Below are 19,173 nucleotides of genomic sequence, written 5' to 3'. Positions count from 1 at the left end.
CACGTTTATAGTTGAGACTATCAATTTTGGTATCAATATTTTAGATAGTATAATCGAAGATATTGATGATATTGATTTCTTTGATTTTTTTATTTAGGATTTTGGGGTTTTGTTCTTTAATGCACTTAAGCACTTTATAAGACACTACAGGGAGTGCAGAATTATTAGGCAAATGAGTATTTTGACCACATTATCCTCTTTATGCATGTTGTCTTACTCCAAGCTGTATAGGCTCGAAAGCCTACTACCAATTAAGCATATTAGGTGATGTGCATCTCTGTAATGAGAAGGGGTGTGGTCTAATGACATCAACACCCTATATCAGGTGTGCATAATTATTAGGCAACTTCCTTTCCTTTGGCAAAATGGGTCAAAAGAAGGACTTGACAGGCTCAGAAAAGGCAAAAATAGTGAGATATCTTGCAGAGGGATGCAGCACTCTTAAAATTGCAAAGCTTCTGAAGCGTGATCATCGAACAATCAAGCGTTTCATTCAAAATAGTCAACAGGGTCGCAAGAAGCGTGTGGAAAAACCAAGGCGCAAAATAACTGCCCATGAACTGAGAAAAGTCAAGTGTGCAGCTGCCAAGATGCCACTTGCCACCAGTTTGGCCATATTTCAGAGCTGCAACATCACTGGAGTGCCCAAAAGCACAAGGTGTGCAATACTCAGAGACATGGCCAAGGTAAGAAAGGCTGAAAGACGACCACCACTGAACAAGACACACAAGCTGAAACGTCAAGACTGGGCCAAGAAATATCTCAAGACTGATTTTTCTAAGGTTTTATGGACTGATGAAATGAGAGTGAGTCTTGATGGGCCAGATGGATGGGCCCGTGGCTGGATTGGTAAAGGGCAGAGAGCTCCAGTCCGACTCAGACGCCAGCAAGGTGGAGGTGGAGTACTGGTTTGGGCTGGTATCATCAAAGATGAGCTTGTGGGGCCTTTTCGGGTTGAGGATGGAGTCAAGCTCAACTCCCAGTCCTACTGCCAGTTTCTGGAAGACACCTTCTTCAAGCAGTGGTACAGGAAGAAGTCTGCATCCTTCAAGAAAAACATGATTTTCATGCAGGACAATGCTCCATCACACGCGTCCAAGTACTCCACAGCGTGGCTGGCAAGAAAGGGTATAAAAGAAGAAAATCTAATGACATGGCCTCCTTGTTCACCTGATCTGAACCCCATTGAGAACCCGTGGTCCATCATCAAATGTGAGATTTACAAGGAGGGAAAACAGTACACCTCTCTGAACAGTGTCTGGGAGGCTGTGGTTGCTGCTGCACGCAATGTTGATGGTGAACAGATCAAAACACTGACAGAATCCATGGATGGCAGGCTTTTGAGTGTCCTTGCAAAGAAAGGTGGCTATATTGGTCACTGATTTGTTTTTGTTTTGTTTTTGAATGTCAGAAATGTATATTTGTGAATGTTGAGATGTTATATTGGTTTCACTGGTAAAAATAAATAATTGAAATGGGTATATATTTGTTTTTTGTTAAGTTGCCTAATAATTATGCACAGTAATAGTCACCTGCACACACAGATATCCCCCTAAAATAGCTAAAACTAAAAACAAACTAAAAACTACTTCCAAAAATATTCAGCTTTGATATTAATGAGTTTTTTGGGTTCATTGAGAACATGGTTGTTGTTCAATAATAAAATTAATCCTCAAAAATACAACTTGCCTAATAATTCTGCACTCCCTGTATTGTCTGGTAAGGATAGGGATCAAGCACCAGCTGTCTTTCTGGATAATTGGTGCATATATATGATATATTGTCATTGTGAATAATGTTTACAATCACTGGTATAATTTCACATTTCACATAGTTTTATGTATTGATCACTAGGAAAATATATGTGACCGACTTAGATGGTCATAATGTGATCTATCCTGTGCCTAAAGTTTTGAATTTCTGATTTTCTTCATGTCTAACGAAGGTGGCCACCTTTCTATCCCTTTCTACTCCTATATTCATGAAAATTGTAATATCTGCTGTATATCTAGACTGCCGCATATATGAATATACTAATATGATCATTTCTTTGCGATTTGGATTATGTATAAAGAGTTGGGATGGCGTCACAGGGTCGCGACAGCTTGTACGTGGTTATGTGACGCCGTCCGTACCATGTGACCGCGGCAAGGTCATGTGACCGGCCGGGATCACATGGTTTCCTGAACGCCGGCGCCTAACATTGGAGATTACTTCCGGCGCGATCGCAATTATGCATCTAACCAGCAATAGATGGTATGTACTGATTGGGCAGCATTCGTATTTAATCCGGGTTCTCCAGTGATGATGCTACCCCCAGACGAAGGTACGCCGAAACACGCGTTGGGGTTGGAGCCATCCTGGAGGAGAAACAGCATGGGTAATTGTCCAACGTTTACTATATGCATTATATTTATCATTTTGTTGCACATGCACTTTAATGAATGAGAATCATGTTGAATAATAATGGACTTGGATCCGCTGTAGATCTCCTCCAGTGATGTCGTTTTTTATCTCCTGCACTTTGTTTTTAATCATGTCTGTATTTAATCATGCAAACATATTGTGATTTTTGTAATAAAGAATTTAATCAGTATAAGCGGTCTGGCAGTTTCTGTGTAGGTTCTATATGGACTTTATTACTGGACCTGCATCGTTCCTCGGGGAAGACTGTGATTCTGGTGGTGGTGGACCGTTTTAGCAAAATGGTGCATTTCATTCCTTTTCCTGGCTTGCCCAATGCTAAGACGCTGGCGCAGGCATTTATTGATCACATTGTCAAATTGCATGGTATTCCTTCAGACATAGTCTCTGATAGGGGCACGCAGTTTGTTTCCAGATTCTGGAAGGCTTTCTGTTCTCGCTTGGGGGTTCGGTTGTCATTCTCTTCTGCTTTCCACCCGCAGTCGAATAGCCAGACAGAGCGCGTCAATCAGAATCTGGAGACATATCTGCGCTGTTTTGTGGCGGAGAATCAGGAGGATTGGTGTTCTTTTTTGTCCCTTGCTGAGTTTGCTTTAAATAACCGTCGTCAGGAGTCCTCTGATAAGTCACCATTTTTTGGTGCATATGGGTTTCATCCGCAGTTTGGGACATTCTCTGGAGAGGGGACTTCTGGTTTACCTGATGAGGACAGATTCTCCTCGTCTTTGTCATCTATTTGGCAAAAGATTCAGGATAATCTAAAGAGCATGAGTGAAAGATATAAGCGTGTGGCGGATAAGAGACGTGTGCCTGGTCCGGACCTAAATGTTGGTGATCTGGTGTGGTTGTCTACTAAGAATATCAAATTGAAGGTTCCCTCCTGGAAGTTGGGTCCTAAGTTTATTGGGCCTTACAAAATCTTGTCCGTCATCAATCCTGTTGCCTACCGTCTTGATCTTCCTCAGACTTGGAAGATCCATAATGTTTTTTATAAGTCCTTATTAAAACCTTATGTCCAACCCATTGTACCCTCATCTTTGCCTCCTCCTCCGATTGTGGTTGAGGGTAATCTTGAATTTCAGGTCTCTAGGATTGTGGATTCTCGTGTTGTCCGCGGTTCTCTCCAATACCTTGTTCATTGGGAGGGTTATGGTCCTGAGGAGAGGATGTGGGTCCCAGTGATGGACATTAAGGCCACTCGTCTCATCAGGGCTTTCCATAGGTCCTGTCCTGAGAAGGTGGGCTCTGAGTGTCCGGAGTCCACTCGTAGAAGGAGGGGTACTGTCACCACCAGACATCTGAGAAGCTCTGACAGATGTTCTTCAGAACTTCCTGCTTGAGGTTCCTTTTTTTTTGCTTTTGTTTTCTCATCTCGTTAGCCTCTCTCAGCTGTCATGTAGTTGCACTGATTGCATCCCTTTAAATCCCTTCCCATACTGCATCACTTTGCGGTCTATACAACTTCCTGGAGTGTGCTGATGCTAGAAGCTGTTACTACTGCATCCACAAGATACGTCTGTTTTCTTTATTTCTGTTTGCCTGTGGGCTTGATCCTAGGTGACCCTGACTCCCTCCGTATTAAGTGTAGAGAGCCGGTGGTCGTGTCCCCTCACTATTATAGGGTGTTCAGGTGCATACAGTCGAGGAACGAGGATATGCAATTTTCTACCATTGAGATTTTTGCATCGGCTGTGCAGTAAGGGAGAGAGCTAGGGCTCTTACAGGGCTTACCCTCCTGTTACTTAGTTTTGGATCAAGTCAGTCGGATATTCATTTGTGTCTTCTAGTTTTCTGTAACACCATCCGTGACAGACTGAGTCCATAAAATTCCCTGCTGCTCCAAAATCAATCAGGGCAGAAAACACATGGACTTTGTCTTGCCACTGTAGTGAAATGGGTACCATCACTCGAGTTGGAGGAGGGATAATAGCACCTAGGAGGTTTTCCTCTATGCCCCCTTGGTACATTCGTTTGCCGTTCAGGAGGGGACAGGTCTTAACGAGATGTCCTCTTTTCCACAAAACAGGCACAGACCTTTCTGTTTTGCGACAAGCTCGTTCTGCTTGTGTAAGATGGGAGTACCCAACCTCCATTGGCTCTTCTGCCGGCTTGGTGGCCCCTGGATGTGGCCGTGAAGGTGTAAATTGAGTTGGCCTTTCTACCCGCCTCTCCCGGATCTGTCTATCAGCATTTATTGCCTGGGAGATGGCCATCTCCATTGAGACGGGAGTGGGTAAGGCTAGAAAAAGATCCCGGACTGCATCAGAAAGTTCCAGACGGAAACAATGTCGGAGGGCTGCGTCGCCCCAGGTGGGGAAAGTTACCAATCGCCTGAATTCCGCAGCGTATTCTTCGGCAGGGCGGCTACCTTGCTGAATATGCTCGAGATGGTTCTTGGCAGTACGGGTACGATCTAGGTCGTCATAGATAACGGCCATGGCCTCAAAGAAAGCTTCGACTGACAAATAGGTGGCATGGTCCTGGGGCAAATTAAATGCCCAACGTTGGGGATCTCCATGCAGCAAGGACATTATGATCCCAATCCTCTGTCTAATTTTGCCGGAAGCTATCGGCCGCAACTGAAAATATAAAAGAAATGAGTCCCTGAAGTTTAGGAATTCCTGTCTATCTCCTGTGAAGGAGTCATGCAAAGGAATCTTCGGCTCCGCTTGGTGTCTTGCGATTGTGATGGGTAACGTGGAAGCTCCGTGAAGCAGTTGCTGAACCTCCCCCATCACATTAGACAGTTACTCCTGGATTTGAGCTGCAGTGACTGCTAGCACATTTGGGCGTCGTTGGGTTAACAGATTAACTGCTCCTGTTAACTCAGTTAGCTGCTGCTGGATTCTTTCCATGGCAATTGTTTTTTGGGCCCACTGTTCTGTCATGCAAGGCACCAACGAAACAGACCAGTGAGGAAGAAGTCAAAGGGGTTTATTAACAAAATAAACAAAGTCCAGGTAAACTTCACTGGGCAAATATCAGGCAAACAAAAAATGAAGGAAAGCCAGGAGTAGTCCCGATCCATACATAAGTCTCTGTGCAACTTGCCAGGTAAACGGAAAGTCCCGGGTCCTGGGTCCCACTGGAACAGACGGAGTCAGTAGCTAGCAGTACAATAAGCACTGGAGACACTGCCACTAGCCCGGTCAAGCTGGCCCGAAAGCCATGCTGTCTTCCCCTCCGGCGCACATTCGAACGCATCCCTGCGTTGGTTTGCAAAGGGGTCAGAGCTGGTGTATCAATGTAGACACGTGCAACCTGTCCCGCAGCTCCACAAGGATCCTTTTTGGTCACACTGGAGTGCGAGACAGGTGAGGATCTTACAATAAGTAAAAGCGTTTCAAAGTTATTACCACATAAAGTGACACATGTCTGATTTGCGAAAAATTGTCTGGGCAGGAAGGTGAAAACTGGCCCGGGGTAGAAAGGGTTAATGTTCTACACAACTAATCTAAATTATTTATTCTGACCAAAAAGGCTAAATCAATTAGTTATTGACTTGTTAGGTTATTGCATAATATTTATTTTATAATGTAATGTCTAGACTTTAATGTTCACATACAAGCAGGGTAATTAGCATGAGATAAGATCTGGATTATAAATAATTTGTGTTTAAATCACATTCAAATTACTTTTCATGATTTAAAATATTAAATGTAAGTATACAAAGCCAAAAGCATGTGGGTGATATAGAAGAACTCCTCCAGCTCATATCCTGATTTAGGTGCATGACTTGGTACATACAAAATCGTAACATTAACCACTTCCTTGTTTCTGAAGTGATTCTTCAGGACTTATTTGTTCCTTTTTTAAACCAGCACCTGGACTTTTGTAATTGGATGTATACATTTTTTTAGTATAGCCCCTGATCTATTCAATAATTTGTATAACACCACTTACTGTATGTTCTTTTTGTTATTTCTCCTCCCACCTCATTGACGGGGTTGCACACGCTTAGTTTCAATTTTTAACTGCCATCATCCTTATCTTCTGTTAGAAGCTATAGCAGTTACAGAGAAAGAGCTGCAACAAAATGACACACTCCTGAGAAAAGCCTTGCCCCCCGAGAAAGGACATACCCTGAGAAAGGACACGCCTCTCAGCTGCCAGCCTTAAAAAATTCTAGCAGAGCAAATGGAGCAATGAATGGGGAGAGTGTGTGCTTGCTCTTTTATTTTGTTTTCAACAGAAGCATAGTAACATACGGCAGTGCGTGTAAACGTTTTCGGCTATGCAAAGCCTTCTTCAGACACTGAGAGATTACAAAATGAAACATAGAAACATAGAATGTGTCGGCAGATAAGAATGTGTTGGCAGATAAGAACCATTTGGCCCATCTAGTCTGCCCAATATACTGAATACTATGAATAGCCCCTGGCCCTATCTTATATGAAGGATGGCCTTATGCCTATCCCATGCATGCTTAAACTCCTCCACTGTATTTGCAGCTACCACTTCTGCAGGAAGGCTATTCCATGCATCCACTACTCTCTAAGTAAAGTAATACTTCCTGATATTACTTTTAAACCTTTGCCCCTCTAATTTAAAACTATGTCCTATACTGTACTATAATGTACTATATGTAAATACTATATTCAAATAACAACATATTGTTATAGATAAAGAGGAAAAAAATAAAAATAAAATAATCTAATATATGAAAATAATACAATATAAATTACAGATGTCGACACCATGAAATCCCGGAAATATAGATAATATAGATAATATCTTAGAAAGCAGAAAAAGGGTGAGCGGGAACTTATACCATCTGGACCATAATGGATATATTAATGATATATTTATTGGCAGAATTGGATAACAATAAAAATCACCACATAAAATGCATAAATCAAACAGATAATAATAAAATACTAATAAAATGCAGATGGTAACAAAATTAAAATACAAAGAGTATGCACTGATCTAGAAGTGGTGGGGCGTACTTTTATCCCACCAGGGATGTTTGATATTATTGAGAATGTCACTTTTGTAACTTGCTTATTGTAAGTCACCCTTGTTCGTGAATTACACTCAGTTCACAAATATTTCAAACCGCCAACGTGTGGAGGTCTCAAATCACCAACAAAGGAATGTACCGCTCTTTATTTATATTGCAGGTTACTTGAGCCGGTGACTGCCCATAAATGGTCAATGGTGAGAAATATATGCAGTCCTGGTAAAGTCCACTGTAGTAATTGCCTTTCAGTTATTAGAGTGACTTGCACGGTCGATTCTCTGAATCATGTCACCGTGGTCCTATGTCCATAGGTAATAGTGATATGTAATCACTCAATATTGTGCTGGTAGGTAGAACTGATGTACAGTAAACCACTTTCGGGTTCCTACCTGTCTCCTGTAGCACTGTTCCGCTGAGACGTCCACGTTTGTGTTGCACGAGGGGCGAGCGGTACGCGGCGATCCTCGGCGTCCTCAGTCACACACCTCAGGTCAGCAACAACAAAGTCTCGCGAGATGACGCAATTAGGAGCAGTACCTTGTCCGCGGCATAGATTATGCTGGTACCTTAGGTTGAATCGACTTAGATTATTTTCGCATGGCCATGCAATCTTTAGTGGAGGTCCTGTGGCGCTTATTCCTTTTTACCAGACGCGTTTCGGGGCATCTACACCCCTTCCTCAGTGGTCAAGCGCCATTCCTCCTTCCTCCACCTTTTATATTTCATTCGGCTACCTGCAAAATCTGGATTCCGGAATATAGTTTCATATTGCGTTTTTCATGCGGTATAATCGCGTTTTTTTCGCATTAATGCGTTTATTCTGAAAATATGTCCAATTCATTGCGGGATCACCTCCTAATAGATCATTTATATTAGACTATTTGTATACCGTGTGTAAAATACATATAAAACACATAAATATATATAAAACAACATAGAACATATTGGTGATTAATTCAGGGGATGGTAGTAGTCCATCCAAGGAATCTAACAACATGGTATTATGACTCCTCTGTTGTATAAAAAATATTGAAATTGGTTAGCTGAAATTCCTACAGATCTGTAACTGAACAGAAATGGGGAACACAGTCAGCATAGATAACATCAGGAATGTATGGATTCTATACTGTTGAAGCAGAATATAGGGCATAGATGAGAGTTCTGGCAGTGAATGAAAGTCAACCGACTCTGGGGTGCTGGGATTGGGGATGGCCAAGCATGTGACCCCCCGTCAGAGACGGGACCGCCACCCTACAAAAAACCGAAGATCTCCAGATCAGAGTTCAAACCTGCTGGTAGTAAGCAGCCGAATTCGTAAATTTGTTTTGACTCAGCTCTGGACATCCTCTTGATGTAATCGCCCCCCCATCCCCCCCCTCCAGTGCCTGCTGACTTTTTCAAGCGCCACAAAAATCAAATTGGATGGATCTCTATTATGTGCTTCTTCGTAATGCTTAGAGAGTGAGTGCTTCATATAACCTTTTTTGATATTCGATATATGTTCACTAATTCTTGTTTTTAACATTATTCTGGATGAATCTCTAGACAAAGTGAGAGCAATGGAGGGGAAGGTATTCTTTGAAGAAAAAGCAGAAAATAAGACAAATGATAATTCTAATATTGATATCAAGATAGTTCTGCCTTTTAATAGTAATTATAAAAAGATTAATACCATTATAACCAAGCATTGGTATCACATATTGAGCGATAAAATAATAGGTTCACAGATGTCTAGTACACCTCAGATAGTGTATACAAGGGCCCCTAGCCTTAAGTTAAAAATAGCCCCATCAGTGAGAGAAAAGAGATCCAGAAAGACAGATCTGGGATCTTTTATGAATTTAAAAGGGTTTTTCAAATGTGGGAGATGCATTGGGTGTAGATTAAGCCTACAAGAAAGAAAAACATCTATAGTACACTCAGCCCACAATTCTTTCGCCTGGGAGATCAATGATTGTCTCACATGTAACTCCTCTGGGGTTATTTACTTGATACAGTGCCCTTGCAAACGCCAGTATATTGGCAGGACGAAAAGACTGTTAAAAACAAGAATTAGTGAACATATATCGAATATCAAAAAAGGTTATATGAAGCACTCACTCTCTAAGCATTACGAAGAAGCACATAATAGAGATCCATCCAATTTGATTTTTGTGGCGCTTGAAAAAGTCAGCAGGCACTGGAGGGGGGGGGGGGGGGGGGGGCGATTACATCAAGAGGATGTCCAGAGCTGAGTCAAAACAAATTTACGAATTCGGCTGCTTACTACCAGCAGGTTTGAACTCTGATCTGGAGATCTTCGGTTTTTTGTAGGGTGGCGGTCCCATCTCTGACGGGGGGTCACATGCTTGGCCATTTATTGGCGCTGTGACCCCCCCTCGGAGTAGGGACCCCCATCCCCAATCCCAGCACCCCAGAGCCGGTTGACTTTCATTCACTGCCAGAACTCTCATCTATGCCCTATATTCTGCTTCAACAGTATAGAATCCATACATTCCTGATGTGATCTATGCTGACTGTGTTCCCCATTTCTGTTCAGTTACAGATCTGTAGGAATTTCAGCTAACCAATTTCAATATTTTATATACAACAAAGGAGTCATAATACCATGTTGTTAGATTCCTTGGATGGACTACTACCATCCCCTGAATTAATCACCAATAAGTTCTATGTTGTTTTATATATATTTATATGTTTTATATGTATTTTATACACGGTATACAAATAGTCTAATATAAATGATCTATTAGGAGGTGATCCCGCAATGAATTGGGCATATTTTCAGAATAAACGCATTAATGCGAAAAAAACGCAATTATACCGCATGAAAAACGCAATATGAAACTATATTCCGGAATCCAGATTTTGCAGGTAGCCGAATGAAATATAAAAGGTGGAGGAAGGAGGAATGGCGCTTGACCACTGAGGAAGGGGTGTAGATGCCCCGAAACGCGTCTGGTAAAAAGGAATAAGCGCCATAGGACCTCCACTAAAGATTGCATGGCCATGCAAAAATAATCTAAGTCGATTCAACCTAAGGTACCAGCATAATCTATGCCGCGGACAAGGTACTGCTCCTAATTGCGTCATCTCGCGAGACTTTGTTGTTGCTGACCTGAGGTGTGTGACGGAGGATCGCCGCGTACCGCTCGCCCCTCGTGCAACACAAACGTGGACATCTCAGCGGAACAGTGCTACAGGAGACAGGTAGGAACCCGAAAGTGGTTTACTGTACATCAGTTCTACCTACCAGCACAATATTGAGTGATTACATATCACTATTACCTATGGACATAAGACCACGGTGACGTGATTCAGAGAATCGACTGTGCAAGTCACTCTAATAACTGAAAGGCAATTACTACAGTGGACTTTACCAGGACTGCATATATTTCTCACCATTGACCATTTATGGGCAGTCACCGGCTCAAGTAACCTGCAATATAAATAAAGAGCGGTACATTCCTTTGTTGGTGATTTGAGACCTCCACACAGGGCCGGCCTTTGGGGTGTGCGGGCTGTGCGGCCGCACAGGGCGCCATAGCAACAGGGGCGCCGGGCGGCCGACAGCCCGCAATGTAATATGGGCAGGCGAGGCGGCACTTATGTTTTCTCCCCCCCCCCCCTCCTCCTATATTCAGCAGGGGGCGCCCGGCGCCCGTTGCGGTTTAAAAAAAAAAAAGTTGCTTATATAAGTTGGGGGCGGCTGGCGGCGCCCCTCATTCTGCGCCGCCTGAGTGGCTGAGGCTGAGCGCTTGCCGCTCTAGTCTAAAGAATCCTGCGCCTGTTAATGTAGCGTGGCCGAGCTCTGTTAGGTCCGCGGTACAGGAGCTTTTGTTTCCTGTACCCGGCCGGACTGACAGGAAGTGCTCACTTAGTGTGCACTTCCTGTCAGTCCGGCCGGGTACAGGAAACAAATGCTCCTGTACCGCGGACCTAACAGAGCTCGGCCACGCTACACTAGAGGTGGAGGTGGGAGTAGAAAGAGAGTGACAAGGGGGGAGGGGGGAGGAAAGAAAGAGAGTGACAAGGGGGGAGGAAAGAAAGAGAGTGGGGAGGGGGGAGGAAAGAAAGAGAGTGACATGGGGGGGGGGGGGAAATAATGAGAGTGATGGGGGGGGGGAATAATGAGAGTGATGGGGGGGGAATAATGAGAGTGATGGGGGGGGGGGAATAATGAGAGTGATGGGGGGGGGGGAATAATGAGAGTGATGGGGGGGGGGAATAATGAGAGTGATGGGGGGGGGAAATAATGAGAGTGATGGGGGGGGGGAATAATGAGAGTGATGGGGGGGGAATAATGAGAGTGATGGGGGGGGAAATAATGAGAGTGATGGGGGGGAAATAATGAGAGTGATGGGGGGGGAAATAATGAGAGTGATGGGGGGGGAAATAATGAGCGTGACAAGGGAGGGCGGGGATAATGAGAGTGACAAGGGAAGGGGGGGGGGAAAGAGTGACAAGAGAGGGAGGGGGGGGGGGGGAAGAGAGTGACAATGGAGTCCCCAGAGCCAGACTGCAGCCAGAGTCCAGATCATCTAATTGTCCTGGCGGTAAGTAGACAATGCAATATGTTTATTATTTAATTGTTTAGTTATTAATACTACATTGGAAACGAATTTTCTCAGCTGGACACCGGCCGACACTGCGCATGCGCTGGGAGCCTAACCAGCGGTTAGGGTAGGGAAAAAGCACTGGCCCGTACGTAATTTTTCCCTTCCCTAACCGCTGGTGAGGCTCCCGATGCATGCGCAGTGTCGGCCGGTGTTCAGCTGAGAACATCCATCCGATCACTGCGCCTGCGCATTGGCCCATAGTTTTTCCCTACCCTAACCGCCGGCGAGGCTCCTGGCGCATGCGCACTCTGCTGTGAAATTTCCCTAACCTGTCGTTGTGCGCCTGCGCGGCACACCTCCTCACGTCATGTCCGGTGCGACCGGAAGTGACGAGGGTAGGGAAATCTCACGAACTAGGGAAGTATAACATTACACCGGCCTTTGGGGTGTGAGGGCTGGTAACTACTTGGTTGGATAGTCAGCCAGCCTATGCCATGATGCCAGCAACAAGCAGTGTTTTTTTTTTTTTTGGGGGGGGGGCGCCACAAGGTTATCTCGCACAGGGCGCCTGAACACCTAAGGCCGGCCCTGCCTCCACACGTTGGCGGTTTGAAATATTTGTGAACTGAGTGTAATTCACGAACAAGGGTGACTTACAATAAGCAAGTTACAAAAGTGACATTCTCAATAATATCAAACATCCCTGGTGGGATAAAAGTACGCCCCACCACTTCTAGATCAGTGCATATTCTTTGTATTTTAATTTTGGTACCATCTGCATTTTATTAGTGTTTTATTATTATCTGTTTGATTTATGCATTTTATGTGGTGATTTTTATTGTTATCCAATTCTCCCAATAAATATATAATTAATATATCCATTATGGTCCAGATGGTATGAGTGCCCGCTCACCCTTTTTCTGCTTTCTACAATATTTCACTTTGGGGTAGGGCACCCCTTTTGTGAGCTAGTAGCACCGTGCATAGCCACTAGGCGTGAGCCAACCCCTTCTATTTTTCTCCTCATAGATAATATCTTGTCCAGATCTCGAGGTCATTTGGAGCGATATCCACTTTTTCATATAAGATGAAATGTGCGCCGTAGCCTACTAAATACCTCACAGCGACATAAGATCAACTAGGAACCATATGTTAAGGATCAGAAATCCAGTAAAAATCCCAATACTATCGGTCTAATGTATACACCTAATTCAGTAAGGCTGCATTCAATAGTTCCAAAAGACTGAAACTCAATGTACTATTAATGGCAGAAATTAACATACAGGGAGTGCAGAATTATTAGGCAAGTTGTATTTTTGAGGATTAATTTTATTATTGAACAACAACCATGTTCTCAATGAACCCCAAAAACTCATTAATATCAAAGCTGAATATTTTTGGAAGTAGTTTTTAGTTTGTTTTTAGTTTTAGCTATTTTAGGGGGATATCTGTGTGTGCAGGTGACTATTACTGTGCATAATTATTAGGCAACTTAACAAAAAACAAATAAATACCCATTTCAATTATTTATTTTTACCAGTGAAACCAATATAACATCTCAACATTCACAAATATACATTTCTGACATTCAAAAACAAAACAAAAACAAATCAGTGACCAATATAGCCACCTTTCTTTGCAAGGACACTCAAAAGCCTGCCATCCATGGATTCTGTCAGTGTTTTGATCTGTTCACCATCAACATTGCGTGCAGCAGCAACCACAGCCTCCCAGACACTGTTCAGAGAGGTGTACTGTTTTCCCTCCTTGTAAATCTCACATTTGATGATGGACCACAGGTTCTCAATGGGGTTCAGATCAGGTGAACAAGGAGGCCATGTCATTAGATTTTCTTCTTTTATACCCTTTCTTGCCAGCCACGCTGTGGAGTACTTGGACGCGTGTGATGGAGCATTGTCCTGCATGAAAATCATGTTTTTCTTGAAGGATGCAGACATCTTCCTGTACCACTGCTTGAAGAAGGTGTCTTCCAGAAACTGGCAGTAGGACTGGGAGTTGAGCTTGACTCCATCCTCAACCCGAAAAGGCCCCACAAGCTCATCTTTGATGATACCAGCCCAAACCAGTACTCCACCTCCACCTTGCTGGCGTCTGAGTCGGACTGGAGCTCTCTGCCCTTTACCAATCCAGCCACGGGCCCATCCATCTGGCCCATCAAGACTCACTCTCATTTCATCAGTCCATAAAACCTTTGAAAAATCAGTCTTGAGATATTTCTTGGCCCAGTCTTGACGTTTCAGCTTGTGTGTCTTGTTCAGTGGTGGTCGTCTTTCAGCCTTTCTTACCTTGGCCATGTCTCTGAGTATTGCACACCTTGTGCTTTTGGGCACTCCAGTGATGTTGCAGCTCTGAAATATGGCCAAACTGGTGGCAAGTGGCATCTTGGCAGCTGCACGCTTGACTTTTCTCAGTTCATGGGCAGTTATTTTGCGCCTTGGTTTTTCCACACGCTTCTTGCAACCCTGTTGACTATTTTGAATGAAACGCTTGATTGTTCGATGATCACGCTTCAGAAGCTTTGCAATTTTAAGAGTGCTGCATCCCTCTGCAAGATATCTCACTATTTTTGACTTTTCTGAGCCTGTCAAGTCCTTCTTTTGACCCATTTTGCCAAAGGAAAGGAAGTTGCCTAATAATTATGCACACCTGATATAGGGTGTTGATGTCATTAGACCACACCCCTTCTCATTACAGAGATGCACATCACCTAATATGCTTAATTGGTAGTAGGCTTTCGAGCCCATACAGCTTGGAGTAAGACAACATGCATAAAGAGGATGATGTGATCAAAATACTCATTTGCCTAATAATTCTGCACTCCCTGTATATTGCATGATTTATAAGACACCAATGATTCTCCATATGAGCAGGAGACCTTCCATCCCTTACCTGTGCCGCAGTGGGTGTAATCAGAAAAAGAAGTGAGGTCACGCCAAAGGTATAGGAGCTGTGCTCCAAAACTAGAACAGGTGTGCATCCCTGTCTTTGCTGATGAAGATGTCTCGAGAGTTCTATCACAAGTTACGCTATCAAGCAAATTCCTACAGACCCCTGCTGTGGAACTGCAGGCACGAGATCTAGAACGCGAGGCTAAACGGCTTATGATATAACGAATTGCACAGCGTAACGCTGGCTGAATACATCAAAACAAGGAAGAACCCTCGGGGCTTACGGATACGTACTCGCCCAACCTTTTTTAAGGATAACCCCGAATACTGTTAAAAATTTGAACAAATCCTAAATAAGTGTTTAGCAGACACAATGACACTAACATTGATGTACCTACAAACAGCAATCTCTGACATTAGAGATAAGATCCAGGCTATTGAGTCCCAACTCCAAGATCTAATGCCTAGAGAAGAATACACCAAACTTCAAGACAAAATTACATCTATTTTCACGGAGAGACAGAAGGAAGTAGAGAGCACTAAAAAGAAAAATCCTGAGAGACACAGAGAATTACCGTAATAATAGATTATATCATTGGCTCGACTCTACAAACCGTAACCGATACAACGAGAGATCATCATCCGTGGATTCAAGGAGGTCCAACTCCAGCATTGAGCCACTACATCGGGAGAGACCACAAGACCAACAACGCCCGAGAAACCCACGGAGGGGCTAGAGGAATACACCATTCCAAGCTCAACAATCCACATCGGTGACTACAAGATCTCAGGTAGGACCTTTTACCTCTATTACTGACTCCTCTACACCAGAATCCCTGGTTGTCAACATTTCATCAGTTTCCCTGAGCCCGGCGGAGCTTATACTGTTACAAAAAGGTTTATCCTTTTGTCCCTCCTACCCAATTGACACTTTCCAATTGGATCTTGACCTACAACGTCTTTATCGGAATATTCGTCTGAGGGTACATTTCTCCCAGACGAATACCATAACCAAGAACAAGGAAGAAAGAGGAGCATTGATATTCTCTTCAAATCTGGGATTACGTACTAAAAGCACCTATATGCCACCCAAAAACTACTCAGCGGTTGAGACTTTTGTTTAATTAGAGAGATGTTGAAGTTTTTCGTAAAAAGGTGAAGGAGGGTCACTTTAGATACATTAATAACATGCAAAATACAGAAAGACAGGCATTAAATTCCTTAATACGCTCAAAAAACTTAGTTTTTAAACCAGCGGACGAAGGTGGAGACCTAGAAGTAATGGACAAGAGCCAATATACTACAGAAGTAAAACGCCAACTGAATGACGAAACGGTATATCAAAAATTAGATTATAACCCATCACTAACAGTCTCTACTTCCATCAGAAATACTCTTCATCACTACCTTGATAAGGGGGTAATAGATAGTTCCACAGTCGAATACCTCACCAAGTCACATCCTATAATTCCGTTCTTCTATATCTTGACCAAGATACATAAGAATTTATAACATCCACCAGGACGGCCGATAGTGGCACCAACTGAGTCCATTCTGTCACCTCTCTCAATTTTTCTGGAAAAGATCTTTACCCACTTGATCAAAAAGACTAAATCTTTCCTACTATACACAACATCCTTTTTTACTTTAATTCAAGAGCTAGCGCCCCTACCAACAGGGATCATCCTAGTAACCTGGGATGTGTTCATTCTTTATACTTCAATACAACATGAGAAAGATATCACGGCAATTGAAAAACTACTAACCAATTCCAATTTACACACAGAAGTCATATCTTTAAGTATCGACCTCCTCAAATTATTTCTCTTTAATAATTTTTTCATGTTTCAGGATAGTTTTTATTTACAAAAACCGGGTACCGCGATGGGGTCCAACGTGGCCCCACCCTACGCAAACAGCTTCATGGCCCATTTTGAGGAAACCTACATATATATCAACCAGCTATACATCAAACACACAATAACATGGAAAAGGTATATTGATGATGTTTTTTGTATTTGGGCAGGCCTGGAAGAATCCTTACTCTCCATATAAATTCAATCTGGCCAGAATTACAATTTAATATCCATTACAGTAATACTTCCATTGGTTTTCTAGATACAGGTATCTCCATTAATAACCAATAATACCTCAGATCTTTTCCGTAAAACAACTGATAGAAACAACTTATTTCACTGATTAGTTGTCCTACTAAAACTTAGCTTTTATAATATTCAATTAAAAATAAGTCCCACATATACAATAATGATGGACGTATGATACATCTGGCTATAATAAACTGTATATACAGATACTGTATATACAGATACACATACAAGATACTATATATTGGATGAAGATACAGTTGGATTACTTCTTATATTTGCCACTCACGGTTTGTTGCATAAGGAAAAGGCGGTCCTTTTTTCGGATATCTAGGCGTGTGGATGGCTCTGTGCGGTCCCCAGAGGTACCTTGGTGTGCTGGAAGGTAATGTCAATGATTGTTCAATACCTTGTTCTCTGGGTCCTGGGACACTAGGACAGGAGGAGAATCCCTACACAGCTAGTGAGACCCTGCCTGAAAGCGGAGAGGTCTCCCGCCTAATTGCGGGAGAATCACCCCAGAAGGAGCGACCCCACTTATCGGTGGCTATCCCTGCTTTTCTCACCCTATAAAGTCCTCCAACTACCAGCAGCCAGATGTCAATTTATCTTTTAAAACCCGACGCGTTTCCTCTGACAGTAGATACTGTCAGATTCATCAGGGGGTATATAATATGATGAAATAACAGCTTGATAACCGTTAGGCTCAATCGCTTTTTTTGTTGGTAGGCCCACTGGATAGATGCAGTCCAGGACGAATGTCTAGGACTGTCCCCTTAAATACCCTAGATATTAGGCTTAATTAGATAGCAGTGAGTTGCTTACCGCATCTAGTGGTGTGCGTTCCAGCTGGTGCGTCCGGAAGTGGAGGTATTTTAATCGCGCATGTGCAGGAGCCAGGGAAGTCCGCTGTGGAACGCATGGAGTAAAATCATGCGTTCCACCCGGCGCATTCGAAATGATGCGTCTGGAGGCGGAAGTATTTTATTCGCGCATGCGCATAGGTAAAGAAGGTCCGCTGTGGAACGCAAGAAGTGAGGTCCTGCGTTCCAGCCGGCGCAGACAGGAAGTGCCATTCTAGTACCGAGTATAATGAAAACTTAAACCAGGCATCCAGGACGGCTCATTAGAGGCATGCACATAGTGTAAAATACTCCAGTGTGCTTGCGCATAACAATAGCTCCCCCAGACTAGGAATTTTGCTACATAAGGCATATAAGGGAATACCAATACATTTCCCTATATGTTAATTTTATACATTAAGGAGTGCGTCCCTTTGAACTGCCAATTCTTTCTGTTTGGGTGCTGGTTATAATAGGGTGCTGACTAGTACTCATATAGAGCACACTAGGGTACATTGTATAAGGGGTTACAGTGGTTAGTTAGGCGGGACAAGTGAAAAGACACTAAATAGGGTAGTGACAGGAGTATCTGGATAAACCCTATCGGGATATTACTTTTCACTTATTAATATAAAAAAATATAACCTATCACGGTCGATGTATTATGTTCCTGTTCGGTCCATTTTTATATATATACATATACGTATTAGTCAGTGGTTTATGAGTAATCTCAGATACAACCGAGTTTTAAATGAAACATCCAAAGGACAGCATTTCATTGAGGCCTAGCGGACTCACCGTTTTTAGCCTGTGAGTCCACTCCGCCTCCTTTTGTATAATTTTTCTGTTGAGATCCCCACCTCTAACGGAAGGGCGAATAACTTCAATTACACAGAACCTCAATGACATAACATTCCCATCATGGAGGCTCTGTATATGTCTTGCTATAAAAAAAAATCATTTTTATTTATAAAAAAATATCAAATTTACAAAAAATTTGTAAAAAATAGCAAATTTCCAAGTTTCAATTTCTCTACTTCTATTAAACATAGTAATACCTCCAAAAATAGTTAATTCTTTACATTCCCTATATGTCTACTTCATGTTTGGATCATTTTGGGAATGATATTTTATTTTTTGGGGATTTTACAAGGCTTAGAAGTTTAGAAGCAAATCTTGAAAGTTTTCAGAAATTTTCAAAAACCCAATTTTTAGAGACCAGTTCAGGTCTGAAGTCACTTTGCGAGGCTTACATAATAGAAATCACCCAAAAATATTTATTGCCTGGATTCTTAGTTTGTAGAAACACCCCATATGTGGCCATAAACTACTGTACGGGCTCACGGTAGGGCGTAGAGGGAAAGGTGCGCCGTG

The sequence above is a fragment of the Bufo gargarizans genome, chromosome 4 (assembly GCF_014858855.1).
Source record: "Bufo gargarizans isolate SCDJY-AF-19 chromosome 4, ASM1485885v1, whole genome shotgun sequence".
Lineage (NCBI taxonomy): Eukaryota > Metazoa > Chordata > Amphibia > Anura > Bufonidae > Bufo > Bufo gargarizans.
This window is presented reverse-complemented; position numbering follows the sequence as displayed.